Source organism: Xenopus laevis, chromosome 5L (assembly GCF_017654675.1).
Source record: "Xenopus laevis strain J_2021 chromosome 5L, Xenopus_laevis_v10.1, whole genome shotgun sequence".
Lineage (NCBI taxonomy): Eukaryota > Metazoa > Chordata > Amphibia > Anura > Pipidae > Xenopus > Xenopus laevis.
This window is the reverse complement of record NC_054379.1, coordinates 89,507,010-89,527,898: the sequence shown is the minus strand read 5'-3', so window position 1 is coordinate 89,527,898 and position 20,889 is coordinate 89,507,010. Positions and strand designations below refer to the sequence as shown.

The 20,889-nt window shown below is 38.1% G+C and overlaps 1 pseudogene; it reads right to left on the bottom strand.

The window, feature by feature from the left end:
• LOC108716169 overlaps positions 1-20,889 on the bottom strand; it is a 68,001-nt pseudogene that overhangs the window by 24,887 nt on the left and 22,225 nt on the right.

Genomic DNA, 20,889 nt, shown 5'->3' with positions numbered 1-20,889 from the left:
AATCAGTTAAGTGATAGAGATTCAGTCAAAATGAATACATCACTTATTACCTAACATACTATTATAGTTTTTTTAAGGTATGCTGTCATGGGAAAACATGTTTTTTTCAAAACGCATCAGTTAATAGTGCTGCAGAATTCTGCACTGAAATCCGTTTCGCAAAAGAGAAAACAGTTTATTTTTTATTTGATTTTGAAATCTAACACGGGGCTAGACATGGTAGTTTCCCAGCTGCCCCCAGTCATGTGACTTGTGCTCTGATAAACTTCAGTCACTCTTTACTGCAAGTTGGAGTGATACCCCCCCACCAGCAGCCTAACAACAGAACAATTGGAAGATAAACAGATAGCAGCTCCCTAACACAAGATAACAGCTCCCTGGTTGATCTAAGAACAGCACTCAATAATAAAAATCCAGGTCCCACAGAGACACATTCAGTTAAATTGAGTAGGAGAAACAACAGCCTGCCAGAAAGCAGTTCCATCCTTAAGTGCTGGCTCTTTCTGACAGCACATGACCATGCAAAATGACCTCAGATGGCTTCCTAAACACCACTATTACTACTAATACACTTGTTGGTTCAGGAATGAAATTCTATATTGTAGCGTGAATTACATGCAGTGTAAACAGTGTAATTTAGAAATAAAAGCTACACCATAAAAATCATGACAAAATCCCTTTAAGGAAAAGTTTAACCATCTATAAGGATTTATAATAATAGAAAAAGTAAGGGAAATGGGCAAAAATCTATTCAGGCAATGTTGGCATGATATAAAAGTAACCATCAAAGTGACAAGATTTAGTAAGCAAGTTATACCTAATCACCCACACAAACATTTTTCCTGTTCATGATCCCACCCATTTAGATACATTAGAAATCTTCATGAAAATAAACTGTAAGGTGTGGTACATTTCTAATAAAATAATTAATTCAAATTACAACTTGATAAAAAAATTGCGGCTGGCCAGCTTTCTAAAAATCATAATTCATCCAGTTCTTCCAAATAATCTGCATAATATTATCCAAACCATAGTTTTTTTCTATTTTTGTTGTAATTACTATGTCTTATTCCCCTCAGTAATATGTGATGCTTAAGTTTGACCAATATGATGTCTACATTCCACTGGCATGTAATTTGCAATAATAAATGCTGTTCAAGCACTGTTTCTCTGTGATTCTGATTGGCAGATTTCCTCTGTCCAACCAACTCTCTGTCCTCTGTCCAACCAACTGATTGTCCAACCAATTAGAATAAGCAGTCAGAGCAAACTCCTAGGAAAATCAAGGTCATTGAGTTTCTATTCCCATTCTTACATCCTATATAGGAAGCTAATGCCAAACTTGTACTTTTTTCCCAACTGCAATAAAATATTATAATTGTCTGAGAAAACTGTATGAAACGCACCTGATCATTACATATGATTATAAAAACAAATATAAGATGTCTGTGTTTTTAGTATTTTTCTTTGTATGTACATTAACAAAGATAATTTCAAACAGAAACCATCATTTGCATTTTGACTTGGAAAAGAAACAAAAAAGGAAAATGCCTGGGAACATTGTGTGTGACACAAGTCTTTTACTAAAGTTTTAATATTAAAATTTGCTGGATTTTGAAAAGTAACATCCGTAAATTATATTTAGAAAGGCCACTTTTTGCTAAGAACTACTTAAATCACCCACCCATCCTTGCTAATCCCACAATTTAACATTTTACTCTAACACTACACTTTTACCTGTGGAATATTTAAGTAAACATAATCCTATACCTTAATTTCTATGGCTTTGGTTCAGAAAATCCCAGTCACTTTGATTAGTAATCAAAGGATCTCCTGTTTTAAAAATACTAATGAAAAATAACTACAATTAGCCTCTTTGGGGCATAATTCCACAATAATGTGCACTGAAATACGTGCTTAAGTACACATTTATGTTTCTTTGTGACAAAAGGACAAAGCACAAATCTTGTTGCTATACTTTCATTTTTAGATCCATGAAAAGAAGAAATAAAACTACTTTGCTGCCACCTAGTGCGGACAAAAAAAGACTGTGAAAATCTGCTAATAATTAACCAAATATTATTATTATTCTTATTAACATGTAATTATATAGCACCAACAGGATCTACATACATTAGTCTAGTTAAAAATCATTGAAACATGAATTAAACCCAACAGGATTGCTTTGCCTCAATAAGGTTCAACCAAGGTTGGATTTCTGGGGGGGGGCCCTAGGCCGCGTGGTCCTTGCCCAAAGCACCCCCTCCCCAGCCCGAGTATGCGCATATGCGCGTAAGAGCCAGCAAAGTGGGGATGCTCAGCTCCCCAGAAAGAGGGTTGGCGGCATGCCACCCCTAATTTTCTGTCTCCCTAGGCCCGGGCCTTTGTGGCATGGGTTTAACTATATCTTAGCTGGGATGTATATTTTATATGAAAACTAAACAAACTTTAACAGAGTTCTACAAAGGTTAAATGCAACTGTTAGGCCTATGGCACAGGGTATTGTACCCAAAAGCATTTTTCACCTAATAAAGGAGTTTCTGTGCTGTCTGATATTTAATTAAAGGGCACCTTTTTTAGCAAATTTGGCTTCCCTTCCGAAAGTGCACGCTAGGGGTATTTTGGAAGAAAATGCCCCTAACGAGCGATCAGACCTCCTAAGCAGATAAGGCAATCCCAGTGTAGACAACCATGTTGGGCACACACATATTTAGTAAGCTGGGGGACTTGCTCATTATGGCCATGTGCAAAACTCAAAATCTCCACCTGCACCAGGAGCTACCTCCTGGGCAACAAATATCCCCATCTCCCATGATCCCATCACCCTAAAAAATATCCTCTGCCTGCCAAAGGCCTTAATGCTCTACTCCATTAGCAGACATTTATAAAATTAATGTAACAAGAAAGTATATTTTCTGTATATGATCCATTTTAAAGTAAATGAATAATAAAAAAAGCATTAAAAATAGACTACCTGTAAGAGTTATACCGAAAAAGTGCATAAAACACACTTTCTTATTTTAAATATGCTGAGTATTCAGCCTCAATTGTAAACTGAACACCTGGAAAAGTAGGTCATGCTTCTTACATTCACTATATCTGATGGCACAAGGACTGAAAGCTCGTCAAGGCAAAGACCTCATTCCATCTGTGTATTCCTAGCACTAGCACTCCGTGAACTCCTAGAACTTCAGTGTTTACTTTCACAGTCTACTTTATAATTACTATATCCCTACTTGTGTTTATATCTTGTAAAGCACTGTGTACATTTGTGGTGCTATCTCAATACATACAAATCAATGCAAGGAGAACATTTCAGGCAGCTGAAGGTTTTCCATACCTGTTATCAAATTTGCCAGAAATGGCAGAGATTAGTTATAACATGAAGGCAATTTTAGGAAATACATGAAGGAAATACGCACTTTCCAAGTAGAATAGACAATAATGTCACATAATAATTGCACAACTTGTAAATCTAAAACTTTTTTTTTAGAGATGAATCTAAAAGAAACGAGTCTCCATCAACATTGAATCATTTTGCCTACTTTTTGAAGCAACTAACAGTAAAATGACTGGTAATCGGAGTATCAATAACAGGTTGGACAGAATGAACCTGGTTCAACAGTAAAAAATGGGGGAGGGGATTGGAGGTTACAAGGAAGCTAAACAATGCTTCATTTTGTATATCACAAAGATTTTTTTTCATCTATAGATCATCACTTTTTTTGTGGTGGATCTGGATGCGTCGGTAAACATCTCCCATGTGTAGATCATCCAATTGCAAGTACCTGGTACCTATGTGAGATTATCCATTTTAATAAGAAAAATAACCAAGACAGATTAATCTAGATAATGGATACTGGCTGTAGGATTGCAGGAGATGAAAAAGGTTATGGGCACATTTAACTTCCCAACATGTTTCTCGAACAAAACCTCTCAAAAGTGGTTTAATATGTTTACCCTGAAGTTGCCCTTGAAAAAAGGAACACCCCCTCGCAGGTGCAACATCCTTTCAAGGTGCATTTTTTCTGATGTAAGGAAACATATGTCGTGATCCTGGTGCATTTTGGTGCTGCATGCAGAATAATTTCTTAATACTCAATCGCCTTAAAAACCCATTCCCTGCAGTGCCCACTTGGCCAAGTTGGCTGGTTTATCAAATCCTGTCAAAGTCAGATATTTGTATTCAACTGGTTCCCGACTTCTGCCTGTTTATTGATCATGAGTCTAGCCCCCTGACCCAGACTAGGATTATGCCCATGCTAGTCTATATGTCATTAAAAATGGTCTAATCGCAGTAGTGTGCAGGTTGCTTCTCAGTTCTGCAACACAAATTTCCAGAGCACCAAAAGGACAATGGTGAAGGTCAATGCTGGCAGGGTTTTTTTCTAGTGCACAAAGATTAAGGCAAAAAACAGCTATCATTCAGGGTTCACAATCATTACACTTTGCTTGGCCAACATGGAAACCTTGAGTGGTCTGGCCCCCAGCAAAGGTGTTGGATTTACTTAAGGGATAATCATGCTCACTGTTTGCTTATGGGTTTTCACAAAAATGTCCTGGTAAACCCTGGAATCCTCAAGAGTTTTCTCATGAAGGGGGCTACTGTAAAGCACATAGGGATACCAATACACTCTCAAAACTCTCGGTACGTAGGGCTCCAGTTGCTTTCAATGCATGCACATAAACTCTGAGTTTAAGTTTTTAGCACTGAATATCGAAACCCTGATCTTAAGCATGTGCAACTGTAAAGTATATATATATATTTATATGTCAACGTAGTAACACAGAAGTAAATGAGTAGTTTGCAAAACACTGAAAAACAGCAGCTAATTCAAGTTATTTAGCTGCCAACCACATAGAAAGGAAATAAGTACCGCTGTCAAACATTAAAAAAAAAACACAGCTTTAGGTTTAAAAGCCACTTAGCTTCCATGTAGAACATCATTGTACAGTAGATGAAAAATCACTCCATAACTTTTACTGACAGCTAGTAGGGGAATTCCAGGGTGCTTGAGAAGTGTGGGGGGCGGGGCATCCCCCGAAACAGTGGTGCTTCGCCAATGAGTTGAGTTGAGGCTGTCGCCTCAGACGGCAGTGCCCCACTAGGTACCAGGGGCAGCAAAAATGCTGCTCCTGGTACGTTAAGAGCAAATTTCCGGGGGAGTGGGGGCAGCAGCAACTGCTGCTGCCTCAGGCGGCGGAGGGGCCAGGATCGCCCCTGCCCCGAAATGTTGTGTGGAGATCTCAATAAAACACCTTAAGGGTTTCAGCACATTTGCTGTTGTGAGTGCCATCTGATTTTCTTTTGGTAAATATGGAATTCCAGGGTCCTTAAAGGATAACTCAACCCTAAAAATGAACATGGCTAGAAATGGCATATTTTATATACTGAATCAGTTTTAAGGTTCTGCATCTCTATAGTAGTAATGATCCAGGTCTTCTAAGTTATTCATCTTAAATTGTGTTAGGCGTGTCTGTGACACACACATGCTCAGTGGGCTTTGAGCAGCTGTCAAGGAGCTAAGCTTAGGGTTCATCACAAATCATCAAGCAGAACATTAGGACTGCCTGTTATATAAGCTGATGCTTCAAGGCCGATTTTTAAATTCTGATGCAAGTTGTGCTGGTTTCTGAACTGCCAGGTACCAATAATTATTTACTAATCAGCCTCAGCCTCATATTGTGACATTTACATTATATATATTTTCAGCATCTTGTGTGTTGGGTCAGTCCCTAAGCTCAATAGCAGACAGCAGCACAGACCATGTGCAGTGAATCAACAGAAATCAAGAAGATGGGATCTTTGGAGGTACAGGGAAAGGGAATGTAAAGGCAAAATCCCATTTTTACTTTTTAATGAAAAAGAAACATATCTCCAATATACATTAATTAACTAAAAGTTATAGGAAACCTGACTGTATGCAGTGAAATCCCCCCCTTCGTTTACTTGCTCTGACTGCTGTGGATACCATATCTCCAGTTTGTAAGTAGACAATTTGGCCAAACGGTGGTGGTAACAGATTGGACTATTCATGCATGTCACCAATAGGAGTGGAAGTTTAAAAGGTAAATGCACCACAAGAAAACATCTTGGACACTGGGTGTGTAATATTGAAAAATTTTTTGTTTTTGTTTCTTTCTCTGTTGCCATAGGCGCTCATCTACATATAAACTTTGGAGACTTTGCATCTGAGAGACTGTGGAAAGATCGGCAAGAGAAAGTTATTTTAAATGACTGTTTTTTACTAAAGGTTTTGATATTTGTTTCTTGGTCTTGCAAAGATGTATAACAAAGTTACAAGATGATGACGCCCTGTGGCCAACTTTGAAAGCATAAATTATTTGTTTAATTAGGTTTCTGGTGCAGTAAGTTTATGTTTATGTTTAGTATACAAAATACAGCATTTCAACATTATTCTATTTTAGGGTTGTTGTTGCCTTGGGCTGGTATAGAAGCCCAAAACAGTATGTACAAGTTTCTGCTCTACTTCTTTAATTAAGTATTGGTTCTCCTTTATTGGTTTTGCTGTTCATATGTTGAAAGCTGCGTCCTCAGTGTCTTTTTTGTGGTTTAAAGGGATACTGTCATGGGAAAAAAAATATTTTCAAAATGAATCAGTTAATAGTGCTGCTCCAGCAGAATTCTGCACTGAAATCCATTTTTCAAAAGAGAACAGATTTTTTAATATTCAATTTTGAAATCTGACATGGGGCTAGACATTTCCCAGCTGCCCCCAGTCATGTGACTTGTGCTCTGATAAACAGACACTCTTTACTGCTGTACTGCAAGTTGAAGTGATATCACCCCACCCTTCCCTCCCCCTCCCCAGCAGCCAAACAAAAGAACAATGGGAAGGTAACCAGATAACAGCTCCCTAATACAAGATAACAGCTCCCTGGTAGATATAAAAACAACACTCAATAGTAAAAGCCAAGTCCCACTGAGACTGATTCAGTTACATTAAAGGGATACTGTCATGGAAAAACATGTTTTTTCCAAAACACATCAATTAATAGTGCTGCTCCAGTGGAATTCTGCAATGAAATTTCTTAATAGAGCAAACAGATTTTTATATATTCAATTTTGAAATCTGACATGGGGCTAGACATATTGTCAATTTCCCAGCTGTCACAGTCATGTGACTTGTGCCTGCACTTTATGATGGAATTACTTTCTGGCAGGCTGTTATTTCTCCTACTCAATGTAACTGAATCAGTCTTAGTGGGACTTGGCTTTTACTATTAAGTGCTGTTCTTCGATCTTCCAGGGAGCTGTTATCGTGTTAGGGAGCTGCTATCTAGTTACCTTCCCATTGTTCTGTTGTTAGGCTGCCTGGAGGGGGGTGATATCACTCCAACTTGCCGTACAGCAGTAAAGAGTGATTGAAGTTTATCAAAGCACAAGTCACATGACTGGGGCAGCTGGGAAATTGACAATATGTCTAGCCCCATGTCAGATTTCAAAATTGAATGTAAAAAAATCTGTTTTCTCTGGATGGATTTCAGTGCAGAATTCTGTTGGAGCAGCACTATTAACTGATATTTTTTGAAAAAAACATGTTTTTTCATGACTGTATCCCTTTAAGACTTTCTTGCCTTAAGCAGTGCATTTCCCACAAGAGGGATATATGGATACAGGCATATAGAGATGTTCTGACTGCCACGTTTTTTTCTGTTTGCTTGCCGCGGTAAGGCGATTCCCTTGTCTCTGATTTCCATAGAGATATATGGAAAACATGTTACCTTAAGAAAATATGGCAGTGACAGCAGAACACCACTCAGGAAGCACTTCTGAGAGGCAGCCCACCTGTCACTGCCAAACCTGCTTTAGGCAGCAAGTTACTTATTTATCTCTTTAGGAAACTGTCACAGGCAGAGGGGGCATCTTATTCAATAGTGTTTTTCACCTCAGCACAGCAGGTCAGAATGCCCCATGTAACATATTCCACATGGAGATAAAGAGCAATATACTGCTCCTGAAAGCTAATTTACATAAAAGGAAGAGCATGCACTCAGACCTATTATTTAGACAACTAGCAGAAGAGCTCAATTCTGTTTTACCACCAGATTTTATATTTAACTTACAAAAATAGGTTTAAACTGCAAAATAATTAAAGAAAAATAATCTGCTAGTATACTGCATAAATACATTTTGGATGCATAAGAATAAGAGACTCTTGAGCAAACCCTTTCTGCAGTCTGAAGCTAGAAATATATAATACAGGAGGCTTGTTGCTATGACAGCGCAAGTGTCAACATCCACTGCATAATGAAAGGTTAAATCAATGGACGAGCTGTTCTCTCATCAATGCATGCTAAGGAGTGTATTGTAAGTATGTCAACATATATCAAGGCACAAAACAGTTGTTCAGGATGACAAGCAATCAGACTAACAAAGACTGTAGAACAGAAAGTGACAGGTCTTCAGGCATGGAGAAATACACAAGGTTCTTCCCGTTGTCATAAAAGGTTTCTTTGCGGCGTTTATATACTGATAAAAGATTCACCTTCAGATTCACATGGCTGGATACATTTAATAGGACAGAATTTGACAGTTTAGAGTAGGGTTGGAGGGCATCCTGTCTGAATTGTAGTCATCCTTGCGAATACCTGGGAGTCATGGCACCTGGACTTGACATAAAATGAAAATTAAACAGTTGCCACAAATGTTTTTGAACCTTTGTTTCAGTTGTAAAAAACATATGCTTTACACAGCAGATAAAAATGTAATAACATTATCACATTTATTTATTAATATAGCAGTGCATACAGTTATTTAAAAGCAACAAAGATGGGGGCAAAGCTAAACCATGTGCTAGAAGCATAATTCTATAGCTTAAGGCTCCTATAAAGAAAGTCCCTAAAAGTGGCAAGAGCATCACACAAAGTTGTCAGTTTGCCTGCAACAAACACCACAGAACAGGAGGAGAGAATCGTTGATAGCGTGAAGACCCAAGAAAAGTGATCAAGCACTTTTGAGAACAGCTGCCTGTCATGAAACAGCCATGAAGAGAAGATGTATGCACTGATTGGACCATAAAAATACTAGCAATTGTTCTTATACACACAATGCTTCATAAACCAACAATACATTTTGGGGCAGATTTACTAAGCTCGAGTGAATAATTCGAATGGTAAAATATTCAAATTTCAAAGTATTTTTTTGGGTACTTCGACCATCGAATTGGTCAAATCCGATCAAATCGAATGATTCGAACGATTCGAAGTAAAAATCATTTGACTATTCGACCATTCGATAATCTAAGTACTGTCTCTTTAAAAAATACTTCAACTTCATACTTCACCACTTTAAACCTACCGAGGTGCAATGTTAGCCTATGGGGACCTTCCCCAGCACTTTTCTAAGTTTTTTTTGATTGAATAAAAATCCTTCGATCGATCGCTTAAAATCGTCTGAATCGTTGGATTCGAACAATTTCATCGAACGATCGAACGATTTTTATTTGATCATTCGATCGAAGCTTTTGCGCAAAATCCTTTCGAATTTGATATTGGATTCAAAGGATTTTTACTTGGAGGGTCGAATTTGAGGGTTTTTTAACCCTTGAAATTCAAACCCTTGATAAATCTGCCCCTAAATATCACCAAAATACAAATACTTTGCCTTTAGGGCAATGGCACACCACATTAATTGCCAGCGAATTGGTGAATTGCTATTGGTAAAATCCATGTGTTGCTTCAGTCTCCCAAAATCACTAAGTTTCCTGAGTCTACTTGGCAATGCTCTTCTTTCACAGATAAGCAGCAGAAACCAGAGCATTACAGAACTAAACAATCAAAAAGAAGTCCAGTCTAACACCAATAATGCACAGGAACTTGTTGTCCCCAGACATAAATCACCAATTCTAGTAGGAAATATCTGAACTCCTAGGGGCAGATTTACTAAGTGCGAGTGAATAGTTTCAATCCAAAAATATTCGAATTTCAAAGTAATTTTTTGGGTATTTCGACCATCGAATTGGTCAAATTCGATCGAATTCGATAAAATCGAATGATTCAAATGATTCCAAGTAAAAATCGTTCGACCATTCGACTATTCGATAATCGAAGTACTGTCTCTTTAAAAAATCCTTTGACTCAATACTTCGCCAAATAAAAGCTACCGAATTGAATGTTAGCCTATGGGGACATTGCAGATAGGTTTTAGGCACTTTTTATGATCGAATAAAAATCATTTGATCGATCTTTTAAAATTGTTTGAATCGTTTGATTCGAACAATTTTTATTCGATCATAAAAAGTGCCCAAAACCTATATGCAATGTTCCCATAGGTTCGATCGAACCTTTTGCGCTAAAATCCTGCAAATTCGATATTCGAATTCGAAGGATTTTACTTTGAGGGTCGAATTTGAGGGTTTTTTAACCCTCGAAATTGATAAGTCTGCCCCACAGTGTTTTCTTGCAACCGTCAATACAAGTGACATTATGTCAACCAAGATAAATTGCCTCCAGCACATGATCCCAAACTGCAAAAAATAGCACTTAATCGTGCTCTCTTGTGCAATTTTAAAAAAGCACAGAATGATAGGCAGCCCTTAGAGCAGACAACTTATGATTACATACTCCCTTCCTGTAGAAGCATACACAATTGCAAACATATATGGGCCAAGTGTGAAAAAAATGCATTTATCAGTGAAGTATTAAATATGCTCTGCAATATAAAGTAGACATGCCATGTAGTGGAAATGTAAGCACAGGAAAATCTCTCATTAGAAAAGCTCAGAAAAAATCACACAATATCTAGCAAAATGCTCTAACAGACCTACAACTATTCGTGCATGTCCTATTGGTGACATGCACGAACAGTCCAAAATGTTTCAATATTACACCAACACCCAGTGTCCAAGATATTTTCTTGTGGTGTATTTACCCTTTAAACTTCCACTCCTATTGGTGACATGCATGAATAGTCCAATCTGTTACCACCACCGTTTGGCCAAATTGTCTACTTACGAACTGGAGATATAGTATCCACAGCAGTCAGAGCAAGTAAATGAAGGGGGTATTTCACTGCATACAGTCAGGTTTCTTATAACTTTTAGTTCATTAAAGTATATTGGAGATAAGTTTCTTTTTCATTAGAAAGTTATAATGGGATTTTATTTTTTTTGCCGTTACATTCCCTTTCCCTGTACTTCCCTGCTACAACACACACATACAAACATACACACACACACACAGAAAGAATACACTCCTGCAGACATAGTTAATATTCAGAAACGAATCTCTTTCGATCATCTCATAAATCAACTTACACAGTTAACAGAACATGGTCACACCAAACACTGGCAATAGCTGACATTAAGGAAAACTATACCTCCAAAATGAATACTAAACCAACAGATGAGTTATATTATACAGTATTTAGTAACACCTGTGTTGGCTCAGATTACAGATTGCAAACACCTTTTGTATCCTTGTTCTAGAGATTTTGGCAAACTCTTCCTTGAAGAGTCACTTCTCATTCAAAAAATTTCTTAAGCTGCCTTGCATGTTTAAGATTTACTCACAGCTGCAAGGCCCATTCCAAAAGTTTTTCATGGTGGCTTTTGAGGTATGATATAGCATCATTGTCTTGTTGTAGTAACCATTCCATTTTCAGCTTTAAATTTTTAGTTTGTCACTGCCATTCTTCTGTCTATATTTACAATGTTTCCTGGGCCACCTGCTGCTACTTAACCCCAAAATATTTACACCCATGTTTAACCGTTAGCAAAATATTTATTTAAACCAAAGCTGCTCCTTTTTAACTGCTAAAATAACTTTGGTGGCTGTGGCCACATACAGTAGTTGAATGTGTACTTCAGTAGGTAAGCAGGCAAGCAACACTGCACTGTGGAATGGTGCAACACGAATCCTGTGTTAGCCAAACCTTCCTATGATCAGAAAGTTTTCTTTGTCTTGCATGACTTTCAAAGTTACCCGTAACTGCCATTTCTTGATGACATAATGTACAAAGGCAAGTGTGAACTGGAAGCGTTTTGCAATCTATTTATAGCTTCCCACTGCTTGTAGGCATTAACAACCCATGGTTGTTGTTGAGAGACAGCCCATACTTGATGTTGCCAGACAATTTATTAAGCTCTGCATTTGTCAGCAGGCGTCTCCTATTGCTATTAAGGTCCAACAAGGTACGATCAGGGACCTTGCAAAAAGCAGTGGTGGATTGGAGACAAGGGAGACCCAGTGAGGCTGTTCTATTAGAATTGGGTAATCTGTAAGGCTCTCAGAAGTATTAGGGCATATCAAGTGTATTAAGGGGAGAACCTTTTATACTGTCTTGGAGCACTGATAATCTCCTGAGCCCCGTGCAGGGACTACTCACTGTACAATAACATCTACACAGTTATCAAAGTTCTATTAAGCTTCATTTACTCATTTTAATGCTGTGTTTATTAAAAGGAATTTACATGTTACAGTTTATATGTAATAGTTTTTAATAAACAAGAATAATATTTATATTTTTAGACATTTTATGAATTGTTGAACCCTATTAAGATAATCAATAATTGCATTTTAAATTAGGTGTGCTCTACCACATTTTGCTACATATACAACAGGCAGATGAATAGCTGAGGCAGAGTCTGCCTTAGGGTAATGGCTAGTGATGGGCGAATTTGCGCCGTTTTGCTTTGACGAAAAATTCACAAATTTCGTGCAAATTTTTCGGTGAAGCGAAACGGCGCCGGTGAAATTTTTTTTTTGACGCCGTCGAATTTTTTCGGGCGAATTTTCGCGGGCGTTTCGCGAATTTATTCGCTGGCGGTGAATCGTGCAAATTCGCCGCAAATTCGCGCCAGGCGAATAGATTCGCCCATCACTAGTAATGGCGCATGGGATGTTTTTTCACCTGTGGGAAGGGCAGCAAAGCCCTTGAAAATATTCCATTACTAACATGAATGCCATTCACTTTGAGAAAAACAATGGAATTGGGAAAAAATGTAGAAGGCACTTGATGAGTGGTTCAAATGTTTTACCCTCAGTGATTGTCAATCATCTTAATGAAAGGTTATTTTCAGTTGCCTTGTTGGTTGTGGGGAGCCCAATTTCCCAAAACAAAGTTTTATAAAAAATGAAAAAATTCAAAAAAAAGAAAGCATCAGAAAAAACAGCTAACTGCACCCTTATCCATACAATGACATTTTACTGTATTAATATTCGGCATATGTCACACAAGGGCTTTTCAGCTGACTGAAAAGCACTGGTGATTAACTCCCACAACCTGACACTTCAACAGAAAACACTGGGAAGAAAAGTGTGAGAAATTTAAGACCAAAATGTATTTGCTCCTTTGCATTGCAGGATTTCCCATTCAGTGAATGAGATTAACATCTGAAATACGCTAGACTGACAGGTAGCTTTTAAAAGGATTAAATAAAACAAGTGTGAGGAAACAAAAATGTTAACAAGCTCATAGTGAAGCTTCTATTATATTTTAAGCTTTGTCTATGGCAACATTTTTAGTGGTAACCTGGTAACATTTGAGATCTTTCATATACATCCCTCTGCTTCACTGCCACTTGTTTTTCTCCAGTAAAGGGAAAATATAAGCCTTTTTGACATGAGCTCATTTAGGTATGTTAAAAATGGGCAATATACAGTCATATGAACAAGTTTGGGAACCCCTCTTAATTCTTTGGATTTTTGTTTACCATTGGCTGAGCTTTCAAACTAGCAACTTCCTTTTAATATATAACATGCCTTATGGAAACAGTAGTATTTCAGCAGTGACAAAATTTATTGGATTAACAGAAAATATGCAATATGCATCATAACAAAATTAGGGCACCCCAACAGAGGTATTACTTAGTTGAGCCTCCTTTTGCCTTTAGACGCCTCCTATAGCCTTTGATGAGTGTCTGGATTCTCAATGGCGGTATTTTTGACCATTCGTCCATACAAAATCGCTCCAGTTCAGTTAGATTCGATGGCTGCTGAACATGAACAGCCTGCTTCAAATCATCCCATAGCTTTTCAATGATATTCAAGTGGAAACTCCACCAAATTTGACAGTAGGTAGCAGGTATTTTTCTTGTAATGCGGTGTTCTTCTTCCGCCATGCAAAGCGCTTTTTGTTGACCAAATAACTCAATTTTTGTCTCATCAGTCCAAAGAACTTTGCTCCAAAATGTCTGTGGCTTGTCTAAATGAGCTTTTGCATACAACAAGCGACTCTGTTTGTGGTGTGAGCGAAGAAATGGCTTCTTTCTCATCACCCTGCCATACAGATATTGTGCAAATTGCACAAGATGTTCTTGCAGGTCTTTGGAGGTGATTTTTGGGTTGTCTGTAACCATTCTTACAATCCTCTGCATTTTCCTGTATTTTTTTTGGCCTGCCAGACCTGGGTTTTATATAAACTGTGCCTGTGGCCTTCCATTTCCTGATTACATTCCTTACAGTTGAAACTGACAGTTTAAACATCTGAGATAGCTTTTTGTTGCCTTCCCCTAAACCATGATACTGAACAATCTTTGTTTTCTGATCTTTTGAGAGTTGCTTTGAGGATCCCATGCTGTCACTCTTCAGAGGAGAGTCAAACAAAAGCACAACTTGCAATTGGCCACCTTAAATACCTTTTCTCATGATTAAACACACCTGCTTCCGAGCTAATCCAACCAATTAGGTGTTGCCAGTAATCAGTATTGAGCAGTTACATGCATTCAAATTAATAAAATTACAATGGTATCCAAATTTTTGCAAAGCCAGCTTTTCACATTTGACTTAATTTCATACAACTGAATACTGCTTCACTAAAAATTATTGTTCAGATGAGAGGGGTTCCCAAACATTTTCATATGACTGTATATATATATATATATATATATATATATATATATATATATATATATATATATATATATATATATATATATATATATATATATCTATATATATATATATATATATATCCAGAACCAAAGCGAGCACTCTCAGGTCTTATTAGTCCAATAAAAGTGTTTTTATTTAACATACACACATATATGCAGCACAGATACCTGAAAGTTAATGTTGTCTTCCCTCAAGCAGAATGACAAAAAAAAAACTGCAGGGCTGCTCCTCCTCTTACTGACATTAGACCATCCCTTTGGTTTTGGTAACCAAGCACAGCGAAAAAAAGAGCTGAAAGACAATAGGGTGGGACTTCCTGTGCTGCCTATACTGGAGAAAAGGATTTATCGACAAGTATACAAATCTCATATATACTTGATATATTTGATATTTGATATATTTGATACGACAATAAAATTATTACGTTTTAATAGGGAGTGCTGGTCTGCTGATAATTGATATACATACAATTATCGTGCACCCCGCCATTAGCAACAGCCTTGGAGTGCGGATACTCATTGGAAAGTATATATATATATATATATATATATATATCTATATATCTATATATATATATATCTATATATATATCTATATATATATATATATAATTTTCTCTAGCATCCCTAGGCAGCACAGATACCTGAGGGTTAGGTCCCAAAGCAGGAGGGAGGGAGATAAGAGGAAGCATGAGCCAGAGTTTGCCAGAGGAGTAGACCACAGTAGTATGAAAGGCTGAGGCCTTTGCGACCAAAAACTACTTGAGAAGAGGAAAACTTTGTGAACTTATGAATGGAGGACCATGTGGCAGCACAGCATATGTGATCTGTGGAGGCAAGATTGGCTCGCGTCAACAAGTCACTCAGGGCTCGAAATTGCCTCAGAGTTGCCTCAACTTGTACTGTACACTTTCTTCCATAACTCTGTATTCCCTCACTTGCTAAAAAGCCATCCAACCCCTTCTTAAAGCTATCTAATGTATCAGCCAGTACAACTGATTCAGGGAGAGTATTCCACATCTTCACAGCTCTCACTGTAAAAAAAACCCTTCGGAATATTTAGACAAACCCCCTTTCTTCTAATCATAATGGGTGCCCTCGTGTCAACTAGAAGTACCTACTGGTAAATAAAGCATTAGAGAGGTTATTGTACGATCACCCTACCATTGAATCTCATTTGCCACTTAGCTGCCCAGATTGCTAGTTTGCCAAGATCCTGCTGCAAGGATGTCACATCCTGAATGGAATTAATTGGGCTGGATAATTTTGTGTCATCTGCAAACACTGATAGAATACATTACTTAAAATACCCTCCCCATAGACATTAATGAACAAGTTAAATAAAAGTGGACCCAATATAGAGCCCTGAGGGACCCCTTAAGAACCTTACTCCAAGTAGAGAATGTACCATTAACAACCACCTTCTGTACCTGATCCTGTAGCCAGTTTCCTATCCATGTGCAAATGACCTCATTAAGCTCCCCGGCCTTAGTTCAGAAAGCAGTCGTTTGTGGGGCACTATATCAAACTCTTTGGCAAAATCCAAATAGATCACATCTACTGCTCCCCCACTGTCCAGCACAGGCCCGGATTTGTGGAAAGGCCACCTAGGCCCGGGCCTAGGGCGGCAGGATTTTAGGGGGGCGACATGCTGCCAAACCACACCCACATTGATTCAAAAACACTGGAGATGCGCTGGAGATACAATAATTTCCCGTGCGCCAATCCTCATTGCTCTTCTCCGCCTGGAGGGGACAGGGGCGAAGAACGGTAGTGGGCCTAGGGGCGCCCACTATATAAATCCGGCCCTGGTCCAGCATCTTACTTACCTTATCATGAGTGATCAAATTTGTCTATTTTTCATAAAGCCATGCTGATTGCTGCTAATAATGCCATTCACTAGGACAAAATTTTGAATGTGATCCCTTAACAAGCCTTCAAATAATTTGCCCACCACGGATGTCAAACTTACAGGCCTATAATCGCTTTTTATATATAGGAATTACATCAGCTTTCATCCAATAAATAGGTACCATACCAGATGAGAAAATCAGAAACAGAGGCCGTCTAAAACTAAACTAAGTTCTCTTAAAACTTGTAGGTGTATTTCACATTCATTTTTAGTAAAGCATTATGAACCACTGACTTGTTGGATGTGAGCCAACAGTGCAGCTGTAAGGTGGGCCTGGGAACTCTGAAAAAAAATGATTTAGCGCATTTGTCTTTTCTATATCTGTTACCACCATACTGGTATCATTATTTAAAGGGGCAACACTCTCAAGATGCATCTTTTTACTATTAATATCCTTAAAAAACGTTTTGGGGTTGTCTTAGCCTCTGCTGCAATGCGCTCCTCATTTCCAGGCTTTGCCTTCCGAATTGCGGTTTTACAACATTTATTATAGTGTTAAATATGTTAAATGCAGCTTCTGTCTCCACAAACTTATAGTTTTTAAATGCCTTTTGTCTGGTTGTCTCCTCAACAACCTATGCCATAAAATTGTCATGCAACAAGTTCATAAATTTGCACCCATAAACAGCCCTGGCAGTAATGTTGCTCCAATCAATATCTGGGTAATTAAAATCCCCCATTATTATAACTTTGCCCAAACTAGCAGCCTTTTCTATTTGTATCAGGACCTTAGCCTCCTCCTCTCCACTTACATTAGGGGGGTCTATAGCATACTCCTATAATTAGTTTGCTGGGCTCTCTACAATCAGTGAAATGCTCAACCCATAAGGCTTCTGCCCCCTCATTTTCTAACATCACCTCCTCTTTTATATAAGCATTTAAATCCTGCTTAACAAACAGACATATCCCTCCTCCTTTTCTATTGCCTCTGTCCCTCCGAACATAGTATAGCCACTGATATTAACTGCCCAGTAATGAGACTCATTCAGCCACGTTTCAGCCACACCAATCACATCATATTTCCCCTCCAGCGCCAGCACCTCCAGCTCTACCATTTTAACATGGTTAATGGTAGAGCTGCATTTGCAAACATACAATACTGGTACCATATTGCATTTCTGACATGAGGTCCTACCCCCAACCATATCTCCACCCTCATTTTCCCTTCCTATGCCCACTACCTCATCTAACCTAATGTATATTGTGATAAGATGGCTGCCTTTCACATAATTTTGGAGGAAATTAGCTATGGTAGGCAGGTAAGCATAGGATCAGAAGCATAAAGACAGGGAAACCACGTCTTCTGGCAAAAACAGAGGTTTATTCGGGCAAACTCTGCCGAAAATAAAGGTGACAGGAATGCAGTTCATTAGCGTTTCAACAGCATGCATTCAAAACTTTTCCCCACTCTGGGGTTCTCACCATACAGGGTGTATTCCACATTCTGGAATACTCTGGGCTTCTCACTAAGCCCTGCTGACTCTCCCCTCCAGGGATACCAGCTCACCAGCCTCTGGCCTGTCTCACCTTCTGGCTTTTCTCAAACACTTTTGACTGGCAGTCACCTGGTCACATCTCCCTCTGCTCTTTGCATTGGCAGGCAGCACCGCCAGCCCCTCTGGGAGTTCCTAACACAGACAGGTAACTTTCTTGTTCTGTGCCATGCTCAGAGAGACCTTCCTAACATTTTCACTCCAATTAAATACCTTTCCATAGGACAGCTTTCCTGTGGAAAGTGAGCTCCAACATGTGAACTGGACCACTTGAATGGATTGCCTGTTCCTTCCAGAAGACTATAGCTTCCAGGGCCAGACTGGATTCAGATTGCAAGGAAACCAGGATACTCTTTGCCATTTGCCATTACTCTTCTGTTTGGCAAACATTGGCCAGGCCACGACCCAGCTACTAGTACTCCAGTCCTTAACAAGGAATTCTGCAGTAGTTTGGCTATTGTTTAGGTATCATGGTTTCCTTTCAGCTGTATCACTTTGCCACATAATTAGACCATTAGCTGGGATGCAATTACCTAAAAATGGGGATGCACAAAATCCCAGTTTCAGTCAAATCCAAGCCTTTTTTTTAGAAAGATTTGTATTCATCTGAATCAAAGAGCCTGGCCAACCAAATCTAAACACTATCCAGAATGCTCGGGACCTTGGGTATTCCGGATAATGGACCTTCCATAATTTGGATCTCCATACCTTAAGTCTACTAGAAAATCATGTAAACATTAAATAAAGCCAACAGGCTGGTTTTGCTTCTGGGGGATTAATCTCCCAGAATCTGAGCATGTGCCCTGACCCTTAAAGGGAGAAAAAAAACAAGAAAGATTTTACAGCCAAATTACAGATAGCAACACGGAAACACACCAACAGAGAAAAGTAAAAGATATGAATCCTGATAAAGACAGAGCAGGATAGAAGCAAAAAACAGCTTCTGACTGAAAAGGCCAGGGACTCAGAGAGAAGCATTTGCATAAAGATACAAGCTCATAGGCAAAAGGAGCTAGAGTGACATGCACGCTCACAGAAAGAGACACAATCAGATAGTTCATGAAAATGCTAGACATTAAAAACAAGTTATATAAAAAGTGAAACACATGAACAGTTCTAGAGATGCATAGTGACTGTAATGTAAGATATAGCCCAGCAAGGTAAAAGCTTGCACAAACTCAAGCTCCATCCATACCTCTTTTAAGTGTCTGTTCAGAACACAATTAGCTTGAGTTAAAGAAACATCATTTGATTCTTTATTCAATCAATAGCTTTAGGAAACAATCTCAGCAGTGGAGGTCAAAGGGTGGGTGGGTAATGATGACGTATGTATGAGGAGAGTGTGTAGAACTGGAGTCATATAGGTTGCACTTTATCATAGCACATATCTAAATAGCACAGATTTTAAAGGGGCAGTTTACCTTTAAGTTACTTTTAGTATGTTATAGAATGGCCAATTCCAAGCAACTTTTCAATTGGTCTTCCTGATGTATTTGTTATAGTCTTTTAATTATTTGTCATTTTCTTCTGACTCTTTCCAGCTTTTAAATGTGGGCCACTTACCCCATCTAAAAACAATTGCTCTGTAAGGCTACAAATGTATTGTTGCTGGTTTTTATTACTATTGTCTATTCCGGCCCTCTCCTATTCATATTCAAGTCTCTCAACCAGATTGCTGAAATTGCAAACTGAAGAGCTGCTGAATAAAAAGCTAAATAACTCAAAAACCACAAACAATAACAAATAAAAACCTATTGCAAATTGTCTCACAATATCATTCTCTACATCATACTAAACGTTGACTTAATGGTAAACAACCCCTTTAACTTGCTATTCTTTCAGCCTATAATATATTTCCTTAACTCTCCTACTGCCAAAAGCTATCATGCAAAGATATTAGAATCTACTATAAAATGGGTAAAGCTGGCAGCACAACAAGTTCCAATACATGAATTTTGCATTCTTTTCTATTTTTGTTAGAAATATATATATATTTAAAAGTGACACATAGTTTACATCAAATACCAATTTCAAATATCAAATATCGATTAATTTTAAGCATTTGATTAATGGTGGATAAAACTTGGAAATCCTGAGGTAGGGGAAAAACAATTATTGCTGAATATGTAAGAATGTACCGTTTTGGTCCTATAGGTAGTGTGGTTTAGTGGAGCACGTCAGAACAATAATGGCAACGAAAATATTCATCTTCTACCATGTTCATTTAAATAACACAAATACAATTAGTTAAAATGACTCACAATTGTCCTTATACTCTAATAAAATAAACCATTATGGTTATACTGCCTCATATTTTAAAACACTGCCACAATTTCAGTTTAAAAGCTAAACTTACTGGGTACCATCTGCTTTCCAGCTTACTTTATAGGACTTCTGCTTCATAAATTTGATATTGTTTCTGTCCATAGATACAGGCTGTGCTCCAGGGAACCCAGATCTAAAAGACATTTGTTTTATTTACCCTTTTAGCAATGTGTAGCAGAAAAGCACATTTCTTAAATCAAGAACATGAGCCACAATGCTATAATAAAATGGGGTACTTCATTTGTGTTTGCCATAAAAAAAAAAAAAAAAGAAAATCCGAACAATGCAAGAGGCTTTCTTAAAA